General features: G+C 32.6%; 1 pseudogene; it reads left to right on the top strand.

Annotated features, from left to right (window-relative positions):
- Positions 1 to 19,230, top strand: part of LOC149545601 (disease resistance protein Roq1-like) — an 80,154-nt pseudogene that overhangs the window by 34,735 nt on the left and 26,189 nt on the right.

Below are 19,230 nucleotides of genomic sequence, written 5' to 3'. Positions count from 1 at the left end.
AAATATCTAGAAGGCAACAACATTCTTATATATTGCCAGGTACAATAGAGGAAATTCATGCCCCCCCACCACCCTGCCGCCATGCCCCGCCCCCCCCCCCCCCCCCAAAAAAAAAAAAAAGAGAGGCCTTGTACCTATAAAAGTTGTGAAAACCAACTTCACAGTTCACCAAGAACACTTGTATGGATATAACTTGTTGCTAAAGAGAAACTAGAGAAGGAAAAAGCACAACTTGGAAATCTCAATGGGGTGAGAGAAAAATGTATTCCAAGATAATGAAAAAGAAAATACAAGTGTTCAACTTTAAAGGTGAACAAAACCCTAAATCCTAAGAAAGCTAGGTTGCACATTAATAACTAATATAAGGATTAATTATTAATGCACCTAACAGAAAGCTTAAGCATTAAAGAGTATTAACTTGACTAATTAAATCAAAATGATCTATGTAGTAAGAAAATAAAATATTACTCTAACATCCCCCCTTAAGCTAAGAAAAGGAGATAAGCTAACCTAGCATAGCTATGAAAGCAAAAAATGGGTCCAGGCAACAAGGCTCGATTGGGTACCCAATACAAGGATATCCTTGTAAACCAAAGACAAAGGAGAAAACCTAGTAAGAAAAACTCCTCTCCAAAAAGAGATAAAAGAAAGAACAAAAATAAATGGCTGAAGAGACTCTCTCAAAACCATAAGTACAACCAGTACCCCCCCCCCCCCCCCCCCCAATGAGAGAGAGAAGAGACACCAAAGCCCCCATAGAATGATGGAGCCCATGTAGAAATGATCAAACTAATACAACTCCAATGTGGAAGAAACAAGGACACAAAACAAGGAAACCCCTAAGTGAGAGGTGAAATTGGAAGGCCTAACTGATGCTCAAAGGAGAAAATAGGAGGATCCTCAAAGGAAATCCCCAATGTAGGTGTGTTGACACTGTCATGAAAGAGGAGATGAATATCCTTTGTAGAATCCTCAACAAGTGCATTTGGAGGCTCAATGAAAGGAGTTGGAGGGTTAGGAAAATTTGAAAATGAAATCCCACTAAAGAGAAAAAAAATCAATTTTATGTGGTGTGGTAGTCAAAATAGTGATATTGGGAACAGTACAAAGGTTCAAGTGTCTTGACAGGATGCTCTCGCAAAAGAGAAGAGTTGTGCTCTAACAATGGAGATGGTGGACCAAAATGTGAGAAGGTGTAGAGATAGGTGGTATGATTAAGTGTCCCTATAGCAATAAGGCCTCATGTTGCACTATCCTAAATGAAGATTGAATCTGTAGTGAACTTAACTATCTTCCTTGATTCACTATGTGTAATCGGATAAATCGAGAGAAGGTTTGCAGACAGAGATGGAACATACAATACATCATTGAATGTTCCACATTGAATTCAAATTGAACATTTCATGTACACTATTAGGGTAGTGTTATTCCCCATGATAATGTGAGGAATGAAAAAAGCTTCAATAGTAGAGAAGACCCCTTGAGAAGATGCCATATGGTGAGAAGCACCTGAATCTAATATCCAAGGGACTTGAGAAGGGGATGCAATGGATGTCTATAATGCATGAACCTATCCAAAATCTAGTGTAGATGTAGAAGAAGACCGAAAAGTAGACCCCTATGAGGTAGAAGAGGATGGAGAAGAAATAGTGATCTTCTGAAGAAGAGCTTACAAATCAGCAATCTATTGCTCATAGCCATCAAATCTCTTCTAAAAATAATGTGACTTGTCATGAGGTCCCTTCTGACAATAGGAATAGGTAGTGGTCTTAGTCTTCTTTTTCTCCTTCTTAGAAGAAGACGATGAACCAGTAGAATGTTGAGAAGAGGAATTTGATATTTGCTTTAGCTTCTACTTCTATGTATCTTGAGGTGAATTCGCAAGCAATGCCTATGACTATGAAATTGTACTTGTGAATCCATCTGATTGAGCTTGGACTAGTCAAAATTTAACCTATCATAGAATTTCTCAAAAGAGGGCATAACATGTTGTGCACCTAGTGCATCCATAGTGGAGTAGAAGGTAGAAGTGAAAATCTGATAAGGACCTTGAAGCTTTGAGAGTATTAGAAATATACACTCATCATCTGACTTTGTCTTTCCAACAACCTGTAAAATAGATCGAAGAGACTTGAATTTCATCAAGAAGTCCTCAATTATACTGAATGATTGAGGAACCAAGGAGATGAACTCTGCATCTACCTATAGAACCTTGAACTGATTCATTATGCCAAATAAGGTGGAAAACTTGTCCCAGATAGCCCTAGGTGTAGTCAAACCATCCAAGTGAAATAGTAACCCATCAAAAATATTTATTGGAATGAGGCCCATTGCCTCATCCATCTTATTGTACTACATAAGAACCTCATAAGGCCTTTGTAGAACTATAGGAGCCACATTGAGGCATGACCATAACCCCTTTTCCATAAGTAATTTGGTCATCTATCATTTCTAAGTATGGTAGTTGTGAGGTGTAAGGAAGGCGACAGAAGAGTCCACCATTGAGAGAAGAAGATGGAACTAGAAGGGTCATTTTTGAATTTAAATGACAAAAATGAAAATGCACCCCCACAATGTATAAATCTATCCCTTGTAAACCAAAGATCCAACTAGGGAAAGCACAAAAATTGAGAAGAAAGCTTGGACACTAGATGCAGAGAGGGAGGAAACTAAAACCTCCACTTTAATGTCAAAAGAAGGAGCTCAAATGGCCTTGTAAGAAAATGAAACCTACATCATCATATTTGGCTCAGAACCATCTTTTTGACACTTCTTTCAGATCAAAAAAAGACATCTGTATGCTCAAGTTATGGCCAAAAAAACAAACCGCTCCTCCAAAGAACCAGCTCTTTGGAAAATTACAAGCACTAGAAAAAAATTGACAACTATATGGCCATCAAATAACCATCTACCAAAAAAAATTTGGTCACCAAAAAATGACATTAGCATGATACAAAATGATGTCGACGAGCCAAAAAATAAAGTCGACAACCTAAAAAAACTTGTCAACTAGAATGATGATGTCACTATTGGAATGATGATGTTAGTAGTTAGAATGTTGATGCAGTTAGTGTTCAGAATACTGACATCACCCCATTGGGAAGTGACATCACTTTTCTATTTTTCTATGGGTGGTAGGTTGGCAGTGGCTACAATTGTTGGGTGGGGATGTGCTAGCAATAATGGTCTTTAGGCAATTTTGCAATTGTCAGAGGGTGGCCCACCAGTAGTGGCTGGGCATGGGTTGAGGTACTAGTTGTGTGCCAACTACAGTAGGGTGTAGGTTGGGTGTGGGGAGTGCATTGATGATGATGGGGTGGCACATAGGTGGCTGCCAGGAAGAGCACCCCAAACAAATGATTTTTTAAATATTTTGATTTTTTTCAATTTTTGCAATCTATATGGCTCCCTGAGGCCAAAAAAATTTTAGAGGCAATTACGGTCAAAATTTGAAAATCTTATATGAATTTTCACTATACTAGGCCTTCTAAGCATAATGGCAGCATTCATTTTTGCCCAAAGTGCACCAAAAAAGGTGGCTCCACTAAATTGAAGAAGAAAACCTCAAAAAAGTTAGGGTTTGTGTCTTCAAATTATGGCTTCAAGATCTCCAAACTAGGTAGTAGCAAGTGCTTTGATACCATGTAGAAGTTGTGAAAATCAACTTCATAGTTCACCAAGAACAACTACATGCAAATAGCCTGTTGCTGATGAGAAAACAAAGAAGGAAAAAGTGTAGCTTGGAAATCTCAATGGTGTGAGAGCAAAATGTATTCCAAGATAATGAAAAATAAAATACAAGCATTCAACCTTAAAGGTGAATGAAACCCTAAAGCCTAAGAAAACAAGGTTGCACATTAATAATTAATATAAGGATTAGTTATTAATGCACCTAAGAGAAAGCTTAAGCACTAAAGAGTAATAACTTAACTAATTAAATCAAAATGATTTAAGTAGTAAGAAAAAAAAATATTACTCTAATAGTATCAACACCACATAGAATCCTCAAACTAGATATCACGCAACACGCAATTAAGATTTGATTTACTTTTGAATTTTTTTTCTTACTATTGTCAAGTTGAATATTGTAACAAAATCCATCTTTGTTGGAAAATCTAGGTTTATGATATAATTCTCTTACAAAACTAAGATGGAGCTAGTATTTTAGGGGAAAATTTTATAAATTGCCTAGAAACGGGGACATAGTGATTCTAGAACCATTTTTAATGACAATGACACGTCATGGTAAGCATTAAAATTAAAAGTGAATGGAAGTGTTGATTTTTACCTACATAGCTACACTGTCTAGATTTTGAAAAAAAAAAAGATTCAAGGATTCAAAGAGTTCATTTAAAAAATCATTAGACAAAAGAAGGCTCCAAAAAATCCATATAATATTGTGTCAATATACATACTACAATTGGTAATGAATTCTACAGAAATGACCCTCCATCCAAGTGTATAGATCCAAATAATATGAATGATTCTTAAAAACACCTAGAACCAATATTCATCACTGCCCATGCTAATTGCTTCCCACTGACAATCTTCCCTCCTATATATATCAGATGTGCATTCTACACCTAAGGACTACAAATGAATCAAATTATATAACAACCATGCAATTACAATTGAAATATTCGCTAAATCATCATGAAAGTGCAATGGCACTCTTGACCAATGCATATCAAATATAGCATCCATTATGTCATCCTCATTATCTACTATATCATGCAAAAATTCTTTCAATATGATTCTCATCCCTTTTTTTTCCTTCATTTTTGACTAAGGGATAATTCCTGCCACATATGTGTTGCCACTATACATGTTGTATAACTTGACAACCTCCTCTAAGTATTCTCGATAAGGAATTATTTCTTACCATAAGCCTATGCAATTCATCTTAGGTCACAAATGTATTGCAAAAATTCCATGCACTGTAATAGAAAAATAGGAACAAGCTATAATGGATTAATGCATCATCTCTTCACGTAAAGAAGGTCATCCCAAATGACTACAATGATACAATATTGAACATTCAAGAAATGTGTGTTTTTAAACCAAACCATAGCATAATCTTAAGACAGAGAAAACACTATAAGTTGTTCCCATTTCCTAATTAGGATCCTGATATGGTTGTTTATGGGATTCAAAACCATTGATCTACATAATCAACCAATATAGTAAATCTGATAATTACTCATATACAATCACACAACCATAGATAAATAGAGATTGTAATCTCCAACACAATGTGAGGCATAATAATATAAGGAATTTTTGATTACTTGTAGTGTATTTAAAAAATAAAAATAAAAAATTATAAGATGGGGATACATGGTGTAACAAAACAAGTAGGAAAAGAGACATTCAATAGTGCAAAAACATAAAATAGAAGCATGAAGGAAAACACAACACCAAAAAAAAGTACATTATTTATGAAACATTCATTCACATCAAAATGTTAGAGCTTCAAGCCCTAGGAAAAATAGTTGTAAGAAACTTTAGAGTCTAGAACCCTACAAATAGAGCTCAAGTACAAAAAACCATTGCTCTAAAAAATATCCATCCTAATGCAAAAAATGGCATGGTACATGGGGAAATCCTGCAAAAAAATAATATGTTATTTATGAAACATTTATTCATAGAGAAATAGTGGTGCTTAAAACCCTATAGAAGATTGATATGTGGCTTTAAGAAACTGTAGAGTTTAAAACCCAAGAAATAGAGGTCAACAACTAAAAATGTAATGCCCACCCATAGTTTATTTTTCTATTATATTTATTTCATGCATGTGTTAGTTTCAAGGATCTTCGATTTATAATTATGAAATTATTTCATGACTAGGATTACATGTATATCAATAAAGAATTACTTGGTTTATTATATTTCACATGTTGATTGTTGATTATGATTACTAGTGCATTAAAAATGCTTTAATGGTTCTTAGTTAGTAAATGTGGTTGCTTTCAAGATGATGTCAAATGATGAGTTTTTATGTTTGAATATATGATTATTTATACCCAAGATTTATTATAGTACTTATCCCATACTTGCATGTGTATGGTGTGTGTGTTTATTTTACTTTTATGTCTAACATGTCTGATATGGTTAAAGAAGGAAGTCATAGTCACCTCCTAGTCAGGATCTACATGATGTACCACTCCCCATCATTGCTTATTTAGTTTAGATATATATGCATGTGTACATGTTCAAAGTTTTTGCAAGATTGCAAGTACTGGGCATCGACTTCCCTTAATTTTTAGGATGAGCGTGCTCTATCACAATAACTCAATGGTAAGAATGAGGAGATAATGTTCAAGTTCAATCCCAACAATAGCCTAAATACTTGTCTTGCAAGGAGGACTCATAACTGACTTTTCAGCCTTTTTAAAGTACACAAGTTTATCTTTGTCTATGTTGTTTGATTTTATGTTTTGGTATGCTTTGGTAAGATTGCTTTTATGTGAATTTGGCTATGTGATTTATCGATAAATCATTTAATTATAATATTTCAATTAATCATATAATATTGAGAATTATTAAATATTATTTGATTAAAAAGAAAATATTAAAGTATGAGAATATTTAATTGTTAAAAAAACTAATTAAATATATGCTTTAATTTAGAAGTCTAAATTTCACAAATTAATTAAAGAGAAATTAGAATATGGTGATATTTAATTATTTATAAATTAATTAAATATGTAATTCAGTTTAAAAGATTAAATTTAAAAGTCTAATTTAAGAAGTTGGACAAAATGAGAGTTAAAATATTAAAATATTAAAGATTTAATATTTCTTTATTATAATTATATAATTAATAATAATTAAATTAGAGTTACATTTAAACAATGAGCTTTGATCATTATTATTTTAAATAATAAACTATGTTGTAATTAGTGCTTGCAATAATTAATAAACTGGAAGAAGATAAAATATAAAAGAATATTTTAATTAAAAAATTATTTAAGTGTGCATGAAATGATTAAATAATAAAAGTTTATTTTAACAAGAGTTCTTTGCATGTTTGAAAATAGAAACCGTAGGTAGAGTTAAACTCTTTATTAAGAGATTTGAGCTTAGTTCTACACACATAGGTTTTGGGGAGCAAAATTCAAAATTGGATCAAAAAAATTGTTGAGAGTTTCATAGGGTTTGGATTTGCATGCATTGGCAGATTGTCTCATATTTAGCTGTGGTTTTGAGGTAGTGTTTCAAAACTCATTGTAGAATTTTAGTGAATGATCGGTCTACTTCATGTCTCCTTGGGTGTTTGTATATTGCTTATTAATTTATTTTAGTGACTGTTCAATAAGGAATTATGTTGTAGATTTTGAAAAGGAAAACTTATTAATCAAGGAAAATTGACTGAAGAAAATTATATTAAAACTATAGAAAATTATTATGACTATGTTCTTTTAAATCCATTTAGATAATATAGGGAATATTTGATTATAGAAATTTGGAAGAAAATAATAAATTAGGGTCTCAGTTTTAAATTTGTCATTAGAACTATGTGATTATCATGAAGTGCCTAAATATAGATGATTATTCTTCTTACATCTAAAATAAATTGATTGCAATATTTATTTGGAATGAAAAAGATTATTTGAGAGGAAAGCACATTCTAACTAAATGTATACATGTATGTAAAAACAAATATGTTAAAAATAGAAAGCTAAGTATAGTATGGTTACATGCATGTGAAAACAAATATGCTAAAAATAGAAAACTAAGTATAGTATGGTTGCATGATTTGAGAGATCAAAGACATGTGAAAATACTAATTGCATGTGTATTTTTATTTTTATTTTTAGATTTATTTATTAAAATAAAAATTATTAATTTCTAAAATTAAATAAATATTATTATTTTAGTTAAAGTGAATGTTAGTACTAGTGATTCTTTAAGTTTAGTTAAACTCTTAGTGGCATATAAATAATTTAATATTTATTAATGCAAGAGGGAAGTTGATAAATAAATATTTATAATTTTATTATATTTTAAGAGAAGTTGTGGTAGAGTTCACTTTGTAATCATTTAGCTATTAACTATTTGACTTTATGAGAGAAATTATAAATAATTAAATTAAATTTATAATTTTCTCTCTAATTGCATTATGAATTAAAGGAAAAGTAAATGTTAATATTGGACTCAAATAGAAGTCAAAAATAATATTTTAGAAATAAAATTGATATTAATATTTAATCTAATAATATACATTTATGTTATTAATTAAATCATTTATTAAGATTATTTAAATTTAAAAAAACATAATAATATTGCATGATATTTTATATGCAAAGAGATTGGATATTTAAATACTTATTGATACAAATAAGTCTATTACCATAAAAATTTATATGTATATTCTTATTTTTCTTCTAAACACATCCTTATGACCTAAACTAAACAAGAGAAATTGATGGAATTAAATCATGTGGCTGAAAACTATGCATTTTGTAATATTATATTTATTGTCATGTGATGTTTATTTTCATGATGGTTTTTCTTTGTGGGTTGTTTAGTTGGTTGTTAGGATGTGCACTAGAGGTGCTTTTTTGAGATTTCTTTTATGATTATTTGATTGGATGTAATGATGAATTTTATGATTTGAGTTGAGATTTATGTTTTGTGAGCTTTATGTTATTGAGATGGGTTTTCAAAATCAATTTTATTTTTTGGGTTGCTTGTTAAGGAATTGAGCACGATCATTATGGGTGTTGTGGTGTGGAACACAAATATGGTTTTGTTGGAAATATTCAAGACTAGCTAGGTTATTGAGAGGGAAGAGGTGAATTAGTAACCTAAAAAGCTTGATCAAATTCAAATCTTAATTGCAATAACCCAATTACCATTTTGTTAATCAAATTTGATCTAACTGCATATATGAGAAACTGAAAACATAAAACATCCATAACACTTGAACACAATAATTTGGTGACTCAAAAACCTTCCAAATAGAAAGTAAAACTAGGGTGGGGCTAATACCCACAAAACTTCAATATTGCAACATAAAGTTGGCTAGTTAAAGCTTACATTGATCACTTCTAATGATCTTCCTTGTTAGGAGCAATTAGGACTGTTAGGTCCACCTTGTTAGAAGTTTTACAAACATACAATGAAGTATGCACTCAATAAAGAGATTTGAGAAAAGACTATTAAGTTTTTCTTGTTAAAGGATTCGAAGCTAGTTCACCTATTAGGATGAAATAGTAGATCTTTGATTTACAATCAAATTTTTGATAGAGATTCCTTGAAGTACTAATCACCTCTATGTGATAGATATGACTCTACTGCTCCTCTACTGAAATGGCCTTACAATACACTTTGTCTACTACTGATTCACATTCGCATGCTTCCTTTTCACATTACATTCACTCATTGTCACACTTGGATATGATACAATATATTACATATATATTAATCCAAATTACATAATTACAAAGTTAGCCATCATACATGTTAACACCAATATTATAAAGTCAGCCCATATGTAGATACTCAAGTTTTGAAGACTGACTTGGTGAAGTTCTGATACTCAGTGTCCACTATGATTACTTGACCTCATCATGCACTCAATAGAAGTAGAAGCTTGGTCCATACTAATCACTTCAATGTAATCTCAAACTTAGTATATACTAGTGACTCGATAGAAACTATGTAACTCAATACAAGTTGAATTATTTGTTTACCATGACTGCACTTGGTAAACACAAATCTCCATATAGCTCAATTAACACTGGCTTCACTTGACATATATTGCTAACTCGGTAGAAATTACAAAACTCAATAACCACTGAACTACTTGGGTTGAATTGTTAGACTTCACACTAACTAAATTCACTTGGTAACCACTAGAATGCTTGATATGAACTATAGTGCTCAATGGCTACTGAATTACATGGAAAACATTTTAGACTCTTCAATGAGCTCAGTAGCCATACAAAATCTGAATAAGTGTTGTCACTAATAAAAAACTTGACTGAATGTCAATAATCTCCCCCTTTGGCATTAGTGGCAAAAATACTTATTAGCCAAAACTTATATACATCACAATGTAATACTAGCTCGATATGGTACACTATTTTTGAAATTTTTCAAAATTTGTCTTTGTAAGTATATACAATATACTATATCTATAAAAATATCTTCTATATGCACTTTCTCCCTTTGCATGATTCTCCCTCATACAATAGACATAGCATAGCAAGTCTTTCACCAATATATAGCATATTGAGTGTCTCTCCCCATAGTATAACAAGTATTTCTCCCCCTTTTTAACAGTAATGCCAAAGATTTATTCACAATTTATTTACATAGAGACACCCAAATGTGAAAGAAAATTAGAATCTGCCTTAATAATGAGTGTTAATATCTTATCCTAGTTCTCTTGCAAAAATTTGCACGTATGTAGAGCTACTTGAACTTTTGTAGATAGTTGGATCATGTGATCTATAATGGAGACGTTGTTGTCATGGATCAATATTTTTGAATAGACAATATGCTTTTGCATTGTACCCATGATGGGAAGGATCATATTTTGAATATCTATCAGTGTAGACTGAATCATTGCTTCCTCTTTCAACAAATCTGCCTACATATCTGACAAGAATATGACCTTAATATGATGTGCAGAGCTTGAACTTGGGTCAAGTTGTGACTGCTATGCACTAGCCTTAAAATCTTGATCAACCTTGTTATTTTGCTCTTTATTTTCTTTGTGAACTTGGTAACATCACATAGCTTTCCAAAAAGTGATGTTACATTTGTGCAAGAGGTTTCAAGATTGGTCAAAATTGAGGAAAGCTCTACTTCTTGGATAGCTATTTGCTGAGAAATGTGCTCAAGCGCGTTATTATCAAATTTCTTCTTTTCTTTCTTAATCAATTTTTCTTGACCATTGGTATCCTCATTAAACTTACTAATTACCTCTTCTAGTTGTAACAAAATGTATTGAGAAGTATCAACTTCAACACCTATAGCCTCAGTTAAAATGTTCTTGGCATCATCTATAATTTTATACTCTCTATGTCTCTCCTCTCTAAGTTTTTTATGTTTTTCCTTATTTTGGAGGAATTCACCGACTATGTCCCATTTGGGAATTTCAATATCTTCATCTAAATCTATATCCTATTCTTTCTCCTTTCCTTTACTCAAAAATCTTGTACTCGGTTGAATCTTAGGTTCAACTATCCTTGTACTTAGTGCCTTTGAATCCAGTATAGAAACAATAGTAGAGATAGTAGGACTAGTAGTGAAAATTTGTACAGTACCAATAGATGGAACACTAATTGGTATGCTTATTGAATCCAAAACTGTAGTAGCCAAAATTATAGAGTCCAAAATTGTACTTAATGTAGAATAGCACAAAATGGTAGAACATATTATATCCATTGATGTTGATGCTAACTCGGTGGCTGAAGGATGCTTTAGCTTAGTAGATGAAGTGGTAGACACTCAAAGAGTGATTCAACATTTTATGTGTTAGTAGTTGCCACAATTAAACTTGTTGAAGCTATCTCCAAGCTTGATGATGTTGCAAGTTAAGCTGGAGAGTGAGGAAGTGAGGAAATGACAGTCATAGCTATCTTGAATGGGTCAGTCTCCTCGTCATCTTCCTTGACTTCCTCTGTCACTTCTTCCTCTTTCTCTTCTTCATCATCCTTCATTATCTCTTGATAATCAACTATGATAAATTGAGTGGAGTCTACATCATTATCTTTGTCCTTGTCATTGTCATCATCATCATCTTTGATCTCCACTAGATACTCACTTAGTTTGTGAAGATGAAACACATTTCTCCATGTGTTTGTGGCATTCCTTGTGACATACTCTAAAATTTTCATTAGAACTAAACAAGTATTGAACTTAAGAGTCATTTTGTTCTCATTTTCTTTTGATGCCTTACTTACTTTTGCATCAGTTAAGGTGGGTAGCAACTATCTTAAATTTTTTTGCAAAAATGTCTTTAATAGTCTGCTTGGTATTCTCCCATCTTACCTTGATCTTTTCTAACAAAAATGTAGGGATTTGTGATGGTAGTTGGTCTGGAGAGTATTTACATTGGCTCATCTTGTCCATGACCAAATCTTCAACTTTTTTTTTTCTCTATTGGAGTCCTTATCTCATACTTTATAGCTTTAAAGTTATGCACTCCTACTCCTTCTCTTAGAACCTTGAGTCTTTCTTGAAATGTAGATGGAGGTCAGTTCAAGATAATGTCACAACCTTCTTTACCTACCTTCTTCCTAGATCTTCTAGTAAACACTGTAGTGGATGACTTAGGTGGCTTGGTGATGATCACCTTGCCTTTCTTCTTCACTGGTTCTTCTTCCTTTTTTGACTCCTCTTCATCCTCTACTTCTTCAACATCTTCTCCTTTTCCATTAGTCAAAATAAGAGGTGTGGATGTTTTCAATTTTTCTATCCTCCTCTTACCTTGGTTAACCACCTATGGAAGCTTGATCTCAAGCTCTATTCTTGCCCTTACCTCATCATAGGTTCCAAAGTATGATGCCTTTGGATCAACTAACTCATTCACCAGGGCTTCAATGATATTTTTTGTTTCATCAATGTTAACCTCACAGGGAAGAGGTTTTACCCATACAACTCTAGGTCTCAATACCTAAATGTAGATTTTGTCACTATCTACCATGAAACAAACATCATTATTGTAGTCTTCAACCAATTTCTTTGTTATTCATCGTTTCCTTGAAGACTTAAAAATAGTTATCCATAATGCTAACAAAATTTTCTCCCATTTCATAAATATATTCATTGATCTAACATAATATTGGCACATCTTTTTCCCCATACTACCATGCCTTTTGAAGGAAAAAACTTTTGTACATAGAAAAATAACCATGTCAACAATGAACCAAGTTTGCAAGGATTTTTCTTGGAGGTTCTAATGCTTTCCATATTTTTGTTGAACTGGTTCAACAACAAATCTGCAAGGTCATATGACAAATTATTCTTCACAACCTTGAAGGCTAGGTCAACCACTTCACATGACATTCTATTGAGATGGTTTGAACTATAAATCTTGTGGGCTATGACATGGATACCAAATTTCAAATCTGCATCAGTCACACTACTGATTTTCATGCCTCTGTTATCCCACACGACTAGAGTTTTCTTCTCCAACTCCACCTGACCTAGGGTTTTAGTTACTTTGGCCTTGGTGAGCATGGGAAGACCAGTAATGCGATGAATCATCTTCTTGGTGATTATAACTAGTTGCTTAAGCCATAACTGACCATTGTGGACTCAGCTTAGGATGTATCTAATCCATTTTATTTGGAAGCTTCGAGGTAGATGGGGAATGTGATTCAAACACTTGTCTTCCAAATGTTCATGTTTAGGCTTAGGAATCCTGTTAACATAGAGTTCACCTAGGGCATGATCCATTTCTACAATTCTAATCTCTTGAATTATGCACTTAAGAAGTACCTTGGGAGGGATCTGTGACAATGCTCTATTCAGGTCAAGGGTTTCAGCAATTTCCATCACAAGTTTCAAATTAGGTGCTTTCCATTCAACTCGTCAGACCAACATCTTTGATGCTTTCCTTTCCTTCCTACTACTACTTGATGCTACTACCATGGCTAGTTGATAACCTATGAAAAATTTCAAAGAACTTAACTACAAATTCTTCTTAAAGTCACTTGATTGCTTTGCAAATCTCTTCTTTGCAATAACACTTAGAATTCTTGGTGAAAAATGAATTTGATTTCCTACCTTTGTTAAGAATTTTCCATTAATGCTTGGTACAATGGTAGTTTTGATGACAGTGCTTGACATTATGCATGAAAGCCTATCATCGACTATCTATTTGGATTGCTCAATAAATGTTTTATAACTCGGTAACCAAACATGTCCATTTAACTCCTTATTTTTCTCAGTAGAGTCTATGATCCAACCTTGCTCAGTAAAGAAGTCAACTTGGTGATAACTATTACCGATCTCACTTGATGATCCTTTTGTATCTTGAATATTGATCTAGATCTTTACTTCCTTTCAATTAGAACTATCAGGATATGATCTTGACAATGTAGTTCCAATTCTTTATTAAGAACTTAATTAGAAATGGTTGAGTCACCCATTCCTTGAGTGACATGACCATAATTTCTTGAACTAGCATGCTCAGTAGATTTAGGAATCCATTGTTGTCTCATCTACTTCCTGATGTTATCTACTTTTGTTTTCTTGTTATCTTCAATTCTACCTATTGTCAAGTAATTTTTACCTATATGACCAAGTTTGGTACAAGTGAAACATCTTAAGGTGGTATCTCTTCTTCTCATGTGATGTTTAACATAGTTCATGCCAATGTGTCCAAATTCTCGATAGTAATGACATATATACCAAGTATTGTAGTCCCAACCAAATATTTCTTTCACAATTTTTTTTGTTGGATTGAATGACTTAGATTTGCATTCAGATGCCTTGTGACCTTCTTTCTTGCATTTGTGACACTTGCCGTCAAATTATGGTTTCTCTTTGCATTCATTAGCTCTATGACCATGCCGACTGCAATTGTAGCATTTTCCATTAAATTTAGCTTTCTCATTACTCCAACATTTATTTGATGCATGACATATAATACAAAAGTCATTGCAAGTAGGGTTTTTATTCTTTTGGGCACCTTGTTTGGAGGATTCACCTTCTTCTTTGTATCCAATTCTTGCTTTACCCTTTTTCCTATAGAGATTCTGCTCATTTAGTTGATTCAATTGATCCATGTCTACTTGGGATTTCATTATCCTTTCATTGAGTTTCTTTTAGAATTTGGATCATTCCTTAATCTTTCATTGATTTGTCTTTCAGAATTTAGATCATTTGTTAACCTTTCATTTTGAGATCTTAAGCTTATGATTTATTCATTTACATTGGAGAGTTGATCAATAAGGTCTTCTTGCTAAAGGAATTGATTGTGAATTTCATTGTTCCTTCCATCCAATTCTTCTTTTTCTTCTCTGTTCCAAAATTTCACATAATCTTATTGACTAAATTTCTTGTTCTCTTTTCAATTTCCTTACCTCTTCTTGTATCGACCCATTCTTTTCTAGTTCTTTGATTACATCATTTTCCTCATTTGAGCTGCTTGAAGGGAAAAAAATCTTCAATTCTCTCTTTAATATACTAATGATCATCCATCTGATTGGCAAGTTCCTTTCTTCTTTTTAGAGATTGGGAAAGATTCTATTTTTCTTTCTTGAGTTGGGAAATGGCCATCTGTAGATCTACCTTTTTGTTGTCAATGGCTTTGTCAAGTTTGAATATCTCCATTACCCTTTGATCTTTGCTCAAGCTGTCAAACTTTATCCTAAGAACCACAATGCTCTGATACCAATTGTTGAAAATATTCAAGACTAGCTAGGTTACTAAGAGGGGAGGGGTGAATCAATAACCTTAAAAACTTTATCAAATTCGTATCTTAATTGCAATAACCCAATCACCATTTAGTTAATCAAATCTGATCTAACTACATATATGAGAAATTGAAAACATAAAACATCCATAACACTTGAACACAATAATTTGGTGACCCAGAAACCTTCCAAATAGAAAGTAAAACTAGGGTGGGGATGATACCCACAAAACTTCAATACTGTAGCATAAAGTTGGCTGATTAAGGCTTACATTGATCACTTCTAATGATCTTCCATGTTAGGAGAAATTAGGATTGATAGGTCCACCTTGTTAGATGTTTTACAAACATACAATGAAGTATGCACTCAGTAAAGAGATTTGAGAAAAGATTGTTAAGTCTACCTTGTTAAAGGATTTGAAGTTGGTTCACATGTTAGGATGAAATAGTAGATCTTTGATTTACAACTGAATTGCTAATAGAGATTCCTTGAAGTACGGATCACCTCTATGTGATAGATATGACTCTATTGCTCCTTTGCTGATATGGTCTTACAATACACTTTGTCTGTTGATGGTTTACATTCACATGCTTCCTTTTCACATTACATTCACTTTTTGTCACACTTGGATATGATACAATACATTACATTTATATCAATCCAATTTACATAATTACAAAGTTTTCCATCACACAAGTTAACACCAATATTACAAAGTCAGCCCATATGTAGATACTCAAGTTCTGAAGACTGACTTGGTGAAGTTTTGATACTTGGCATCCACTATCATTACTCAGCATTGTCATGCACTTGATAGAAGTAGAAGCTTAGTCCATACTAATCACTCCAATGTAGTCTTAAACTTGGTATACACTAGTGACTCAATAAATACTATGTAACTTGGTAGAAGCTTAATTACTTGTTTACCATGACTACACTTGGTAAACACTAATCTCCATACAACTCAGTTAACAATGGCTTCGCTTGACATATACTGCTAACTTGGTAGAAACTGCAAAGCTCAGTAACCATTGAACTACCCAGGTTGAACTATTAGACTTCACACTGACTGAATTCACTTGGTAACCACTGGAATGCTCAATATGAACTGTAGTGCTCAATGGCTACTAAATTACATGGAAAACATTGTAGACTATTCAATGAGATCAGTAGCCATAACAAATCTAAATAAGTGTTGTCACTAATAACAAACTTGACTAAATGTTAACAGGTTTATGTGCTTAGGAGAGGTTGTCTAGGTACATGTCTTTCGAAGTGGCTTGCAATAGAGGTTTGGGACCCAAAGTGGTCAGTACCAAGGTAAGCTTTTGTAAGTTGTTTAATAAGTGATAACATAGTAATTAAAATATCTTGCCGAGCCCTTTTCCTTGAGATACATTTGAAAGATAAGTTAGTGAAGTGCCTCACCTAGGCTTGAAGTGCTTGTATAGGCTAAGGATGGGAATGGAGTATTACCTAGTGAGAGTTATGACTAGTTTTTCTCATCTTCATGAGAGGGTATTCTGGTTCCACATGTGTCACGTTGATGGTTCGGGGTCTCTAGTAGCTAGTATAGGGTAACTCAACACTTGAGGGTTTGGGGTCTAGTAAGAGACTAGTCCATGGTAACTCAAGTAGTTTGATCATGTGATGATGCTCATTAATATGTAGCCTAATTCTCCTCCATATATTTTTTATTTTCCTTTGGTGGTGTATTTTTTGGTGATGTACTTGTCATTGGTGTACTTATTGTTGGATGTATTTATTATTTGTGATTTACTTTTATTGATGATAGTTGTTGTCTGATGGTTATTGTTCATTGACATGTGGCTTTTGTCCTAAGGTGGATATCTTTTGGGACTAAATATTAGGATTTTGGCTTTTGATTTCTACTTGGTATATGCATGTTGATTTGATTGCAATGTTTGTATTGGATTAAGTATCCATTCTATTTGGAGTATCTTTTCTTCTTGACTAGTTTGTGTACCTTAAGATAGATTTGGCTATTAGGATTCCTTGCCTAGGATGTTACATGATTTCATTATCTATTTTTGGATCATACATTATCTCTCCTACATGGTGGGAGTGGGAGCCTAATTAGGTGACGATACAATCAGGAGGTAGTGTCTTCTTACCATTTGGGTCTAGCTTACATTACTAGTTGTTGGATTCTCATTGATACAATGGTACCATTATCTTTCTTCCTCTTATCTTGAAGACTTCTATTCATTTTTTGTATCTATGTTTCATGTGTTTGGAGATCTTATAGGCTATCGTATTATATGTTGATGTACTTGTATCTATTTTCACATACCCTGTGACATGTGGAGTGGATGTTATTCATTAGATGTGCTTTCATATTATTAGTTGTACTTATGAATTTTATTATATGACTATGTATGTGTTTATTCATTATGGACATTTTAATTGAGACTTAAACTTAATAAAAATTTCTTAAATGTGACTCAACACGAAGGGACCCTTGAGGAATTGAAATTGTATTTGTAATTGATTATGTGTTCTTGATGTGTATGTATATATTAATTTCACATTATTGTTACTTTGATGTAATTTAAATTTTTTTTAAAATAGCTTAGTAAAATTTGTAACATATTAAGTTTATTTCTTTTGGGTTCCCAAGAGGGGCATTACACCCATGCACTCTTCAAAGTAGTCATTCATTCTGATGCAAAAAAATGACATGGTACATCGACAAAAGGAAAATATGATACTAGAAAATAATACACCTTTTATGAAACATTGATTCATAGAGAAATGATGGATCTTAAAACCCTATATAAAACTAATACCTTGGTTTTAAGAAGCTTTAGAGTTTGAAATCCTAGAAATAGACCTCAACAACTAAAAACCCCTACTATTTAAAGTAGTCATCTATTTTGGCACAAAAAATGACATGGTACATGTATAAAAGATAAACATGACACTATAAAATAATACATATGAAACATTCATTCATAGAGAAATTTTGGATCTTCCGTCCCTATATAAAATTGGTGCCTCTCTTTTAAGAAACTTTAGAGTTTGAAGCCCTAGAAATAAAGCTCAACAATTGAAAACCCCTACTCTCAAAAGGAGCCATCTATTATGATGCAAAAAAATGATGTGGTACATGGAAAATAGGAAAACATGACACCAAACAATAATATGCTTTTTCTAAAAAATATATTCATAGAGAAATGTTTGATCTTCATATGTTATATAGAGCTAAAAACTTGATTTTAAGAAACTAAAAAATTTGAAACCCTCCAAAATAAGGTTTGACAACTAAAAAACTGTTCTCTCATAACTATTTTCATTCATCCTCATAATCACTATTTTAACATTATGAAACATTAAAAAATGTTATTGGGCTTATATTTATTACTTGGTTTTCTTTAACCCCTAATGGCCACACACCAATCTTCCAAAACCAGTTGTTGTTGTCTCTCCAAACCCTCTTGAAACACAAGAAGGGGGGCAACACAATGCATTATGGAAAATAATTAGTCTCTTTTAACATAATATTCTTAATTATCAGTGGTGAAATCGTATCTAGGTAAGTGCATCAAGTTGTGGTGCCAAAAGGGGTATAAGTGGACACCTTTTCCTGAAATCTGCAATTTTTGAACTTCAACAAGAATTTGAAGATAGTTGTCAAAATTTTAAGATATGACAAAAACAAAATTCATAGTTATTTGAATCTAGTTTCTAAACTACTTTTTTTTTTTTCAAAATGGTTTAGTTTTAGGTCCTCAAAAAATGGGGCAACAAAAAGTGGTACTGTTTATTCCAAAAAAAACATAACATAGTACAAAGTGTGGCCCCCTAAAATTTTAACTTTTTTTCTTTT

The sequence above is a fragment of the Cupressus sempervirens genome, chromosome 7, assembly GCF_028749045.1.
Source record: "Cupressus sempervirens isolate cs-2001-9-10 chromosome 7, ASM2874904v1, whole genome shotgun sequence".
Taxonomy (NCBI): domain Eukaryota; kingdom Viridiplantae; phylum Streptophyta; class Pinopsida; order Cupressales; family Cupressaceae; genus Cupressus; species Cupressus sempervirens.
Note: the sequence above shows the minus strand (reverse complement) of the source record. Positions and strands in the feature narration are given on the sequence as shown.